We start from the raw sequence: 5,943 nt of genomic DNA on the forward strand, positions 1-5,943 counted from the left end.
AGTCCTAAAACTTTTCCATTTTTTATCAAAGCTATTCATGTTTTGGGTTTTTTTAGCAACATACTTCTCAGTTTTCAAATGTATTCTTAAACTATTAATAAACATTTGTATGGTAGGAACCGACTCCTTAAATTTAATCTGATAAATAGTGTATTTTCCAAGCAGCATTAATAATAGAGTAGCTGCACTGAAATTTGAGTTACCTAATAAAATATCTGATATTGACCAGTCAATATCTGCATTAGGACATTTTCTTTTTATCCATCTTTTGACTTCTTCCCAAAATGTTAGTGAAATTTGACAGTCTACAAATAGATGCTCTATAGTTTCTGAGTGATTGTGACATAGAGTACAGAGATTATCATTTCTTTTCCTCATTTTTTCTAATAAATAGTTTGTGCCAATAATTCTGTGATTTATTTTGAACTGAGACCACTGAAGTTTTGGGTCCTTTGTTATTGCAAATGGAGATTTATATATAAACTTCCAATTGAAATCAGCATTTAAATTTAATTTGTCTCTCCATTTTCTACTTGAATCTGGTAACTTATGAAAGTTTAACAAAAAGTCATAAATACACCTACAACCTTTTTTTGCACTCTGAATGATTTTTATTGGTAATGGTTGCAGAGGATTTTGCTCTCTGACGGCATAATGAGGAAATCTTAATTTATCTAAAAATTCCGTAATAGATTCAACTATACTTTGGTACTGAAGAAAGTTAGTTTGAATATTATATAAATTTATAAAACTGTTAAATGATAACAGACTTCCATTTCTATCCAGGAAGTCATTCACCCATTTTACTCCCTTTTTAAAGAATCTCGAAAAATAGTAACTTGCTCCTCCTATTTTAAACATACTATTATGCCAAACTGGTAAAACACAGAAATCTTTCCATGATTTTGGATATTGCATGCTGAGTTTTATATATCCCTGAAAAACGTCTTTCCAGAAAGCATTTTTCACATTATGTAGTTTATTTTTTAAGAAGTCAGCACCAAAACTGTGAAATGTATTAAGAAATGGATATATCTGTGAGATAAAGTTGAAGTATTTAGTATTATAGGTCAGGTACCTTCTAAGCCATGTAATCTTAAGAGATGTCATAAAGGTTTCTAAGTTCACCACTCTAATGCCACCATAATCATAAGACTGTGTTATGACAGTTCTCTTTATCTTATCAGGTCCAGAATTCCACAAAAACTTATAAAATAGGTTTTGTATTGATTTAGTTATCTCTATGTTTGGGTTTGGTAAACTTAATATTAGGTGATTCAATTTTGACATAGCTAACGTCTTAATAACTATATTCTTGCCTATTGGTGTGATCATTCTTTTAGACCATTGTGTTAATAAGTTTTTAATTTCCTCTATTTTTGAATAGTAATTTGCAATACAATATTATTCAAATTTAGTGTAAAGGTTACACCCAATAATTTAAATTGTTCTTGTTCCCAATGTAGACCCAAATCAGTACATAACCTTAAATGACTATTTTTCATTGCTTCTATCCAAACAGCTTTTGTTTTTTCCACATTAATACATAATCCAGAAATTTTGGCATAGTAGTTTAATGTTAGCATTGTATTTCTGAGAGATACTTCACTTCCATCTAATAGTACAGTTGTGTCATCCGCATATTGTGACAGTAGAAATTCAGAATTATTAAGATTAATGCCATTTATTCTTGGGTTTTGTTTTAGCATAACTGAAAGGACTTCAGCACAGAGTATAAAAATATAAGGGGACAGTGGGTCCCCCTGACGACATCCACGGTGAATATGGAACCAATCTGAAAGATGACCGTTTATAATAACACAGGATTGAATATCATTGTAGAAAAGCTTAATCCACTTGATGAAATTTTCACCAAAATTAAATAATTTTAAAGTTTTATACATGTATGACCATGACAGAGAGTCAAAAGCGGTAGCAAAATCCAGTAGTAAAAGCATGCCAGGTATATTATTTTTTTCTGTAAAGTACGTTATGTCATAGATTAACCTTATGTTGTCTCCTATATACCTGCCTGGTAAAAAGCCTGTCTGGTCTTCGCTAATCAATTTATGTAACACTAGTTTTAAACGTTGGGCAATACTTGCGGATGCAATTTTATACGATACATTTAATAGTGATATTGGACGCCAATTTTTTATATATTGTTTGTCTTTATTTCCTCTTGGAATACAAGTATTGACCCCTTGTTTTAAAGTGACTGATAGTTCACCTGTACCAAAAGCATGGTTAACTGACCTAACAAGAAAATGACCAATATCTATCCAGAAAAACTTAAAGAATTCTGTTGTAAAACCACTGCTACCAGGTGATGAGCAATTGCGCTCCTTTGTTTTGGCATCCCCTTCCCCCTTTACTATGAGTAAGTTATCGTGCCCACATTAATTTTGGCTGCCGGAATCCTAAGGCGGTGTCCGATTGTGTTTCCTGCTTATATGTGTGCGTTTGTGTGCTTGTGCGTCTGTGTGTCTTGGGCGGTGCCCTACAGTGTTGTTATATCTTACTTGTCTGTTTATCTATGTTAGTAAGTTGTGTGTGGGTGTGTGTGTGTGTGTGTGTTTGTCTTTGGTACATGAATGGTCTGCGCAACTGTGGTTTACGTTGTAGTGTAACTGTGATTAAGGAACGTAGCATTCCCTTTGTATATTCATCTTTGTTCTATTTTCCCCTTCGACTCCTTCCCCCACCCCCTTACTACCCTTTGCCCCATCCTCCCCCTCTATCTATATTTTGCATAAAATTAAAATGTACTAGTTGGGTTGTTGAAGTAACCCGTCTGTAATATTTTTCCGTTACAGCTTCTTTTTGTTGTGGACCTACTTTGCAAATACGTAGCTCTGAGGCTGTGGTGCTTCCGAAAAATCTATTCTTACCTATTATTTTTTGAACACTAATTTTCACTTTGGGTAGTCAAAGAGGTCTTAAGGCTAGTTTTTGTTAAACTTTCATTGTGGGCGTCTTTGAAAAACTAAACTGATACAGAAGGTGGTTTTTAGAGGTACAACTCAATTTTACAAGTGGTAATACCAGGTTACAGAAGTGTGATCTTGATGTAATTTTACAGTAAGCGAATGTGACAGAAAAAATCTCTCAGAAGATAGTTTCAAGTTTTCAAGTTTATTCAGATATATTCCACTGGGCTTTAAGTCTATGGTGGCAAACATTTACATAATATATGACGGACAGTGAAATATATATACAAGTGGGGAAGGTATGACATATTACAATTTAACATAATAATACTATTACAATTCATATATCAATAACTGCAAAGGATGTATATCTAAATTGTCGGACATTATTTCTCAATGCTGAGAATATGGCTAATTACTCTATACCGTTACTAAACGTACGAGTGAGCAAAATAACTGAAACTTAACAACAACAACAACATTACTTTTATTCACCCAAGTATTCAAAATACATCATGGGGATAAAGAAACAATGTAAACATATAATACAGTCGTTCCGGTACAAGGTATTTTTTAACTAGAGTAATGATGATATTCTTTTGTCGACATAAAACAACAATAAATTATTTTTACTTTAGAATAAAAAATTAATATGTCCAAGGAAAACAGAAAAATTCTGAATTGAAGATAGCTTTGTAGATATGAGGGTTGGAGGCGGGGATGGGGGAGGGGAGGGAAACATTTATGAATAAGAGTACTGGAAAAATAAAACACCGTGGGAAAACCCAGGTAATAAGAGTACAACAACTGCACGATTTCCATGATTAAAGTAGTCCGGCTTTATGAATGAAATACTATAATTGATATAAATAGTATCTACTATCTCACGGTGTGTTAACCACGCTTCATTTAGTGACAGGTGATTGACCTAATTCGGGAGATGGATTTATTTACTGTATGGAATGCGTAAGTGTAAAAGGTAAGAGACAGCAAATGAATTATTCTTTAAAGAAAAAATACAGTATCTACGTTTGCTGTAAAAAAAAACTGACTTAATATTTAATAAATAAGTATTATATCGAGAGGCATTAATAATCGTTTAAAAAAGAAAAGATTTCGGGAAAAAAGTGATTGAGAAAGTTAACGTACATCTGACATCATTATTCTGACAGGTTTACACAAGTTTTTTTTTCTCAGTGGAAACCGCACGTGAAGACATCGTTTTCAAAAAAAAAAAAGAAAAAAAAAAAAGAAAAAAAAAAGGAATAATTGTTCATGGGTAATATTACTAGTAAGCCTGTTTTTAGATTGATGAAAATGATAAGAGATAGCACATGCATTATTCATTTAAGGAAATAATACAATATCTTCGTTTATTGTAAGAACTGACTTAGTATAAGTGAATAACATTTTGGGAGGCATTATCATGTAAAAAACAAAACATCTAGCATAAAAGGTAACTGAGGAAGTTAGCGGACTTCTGACATAATTATTCTAACAAATTTACACAAGTTTTTCAGAGTAGGAACATCAGTGTTTGAAAGTAATGCTTTAAAACAAAAAATCACTGGTACCATGCATAATATTACTAATTAGCCTATTTCTAGATTGCTGAAAAAAGTCGCATGAAAAAAGATAGTGTTTTCCGAGCCAATTTCATCACGGTTACAAAGAATGCACTTCCTATCATAGATTGGGGTACCATCCCATCTACCAGTTTCAATTGGTAGTCTGTGATTGGCAGTCCTGAATTTAAAGAGGGTGATATAGTCTGATTGAGAAAGTAATGCAAAATATTCTTCTAACTCGAAACAATCTTTAAAACTCATATATATTTGCCCCTTGTTTGATCGATTAATTTGCTCGAACCAAGATTGCCTAAATTGGTCTATCAAAATCTGTTTCACCTGCTTATGAATATTTACTTGAGTGAAATTGTTTTGATTAATCCAAATGTCTGGACGTCCAACTTCATTTAATATGCTAACCACTTATATTCATAATTGGTGTCATTCAACATGTAACTATACATTTTGTAAGATATTTTATCATGTTTACCCGCGAGTATTCTCGACCAAAAGGAAATAATACGCGTTTTGATTATAATGGAAATGGGGTATCTACCCAACTCGCCGTAAATCATGTACATTGGCGTACTTTTCCTAGCTTTGGTAACTTTTCTTAAGAAAATATTGTGGACCTTTTCGATTATTTCAAGATTTTCATAGGCCCAAATTTCTGCCCCGTATGTGAGTATGGGTAAAACAGTATGATCGAAAAGTTTAAGTGTAAGATCAACTGGTAAATCTGCATTACTTGATTTCATAAACAGAAGGTACATGGCTTTGGTAGCTTGTCCAACGACATGCTTACGTGCAGAAAGGAAAGACCCATTACTTGAAAAAGTAACACCTAGGTAGTGGTATTTATCTGTGATTTCAATGTTTTGTCCTCTAAAATGAAAATTATAGTTATTTAATGCTCTAGCTCCGAAGACAATTATTGTACCCCCCGACAACAAAGTTGTAAGGGGGGGTATACTGGTTTCAGGTTGTCTGTCTGTCTGTCTGTCTGTCCGTAGACGCAATTTTGTGCGCACCATCTCTCCTTATCCCCTTGACAGAATTTAATGAAACTTCACACAAGTGATCAGTACCAATAGTAGTTGTGCATGGGGCATGTTAAGTTCTTTTAGAAAAAAAATTTGCAGAGTTATGGGACTTTGTTTTTTTTGTTACTATACTATATACATAGACACAATCTTGTGCGCACCATCTCTCCTCATCCCCTAGACACAATTTAATGAAACTTCACACAAGTGATCAGTACCAACAGTAGTTGTGCATGGGGCATGTTAGGTTCTTTTAGAAAAAAAATTTGCAGAGTTATGGGACTTTGTTTTTTTGTTACTATACTGTATACATAGACACAATCTTGTGCGCACCATCTCTCCTCATCCCCTTGACACAGTTTAATGAAACTTCACACAAGTGATCAGTAACAACAGTAGTTG

This window comes from Mercenaria mercenaria, unplaced genomic scaffold (genome assembly GCF_021730395.1).
Source record: "Mercenaria mercenaria strain notata unplaced genomic scaffold, MADL_Memer_1 contig_2807, whole genome shotgun sequence".
NCBI lineage: Eukaryota > Metazoa > Mollusca > Bivalvia > Venerida > Veneridae > Mercenaria > Mercenaria mercenaria.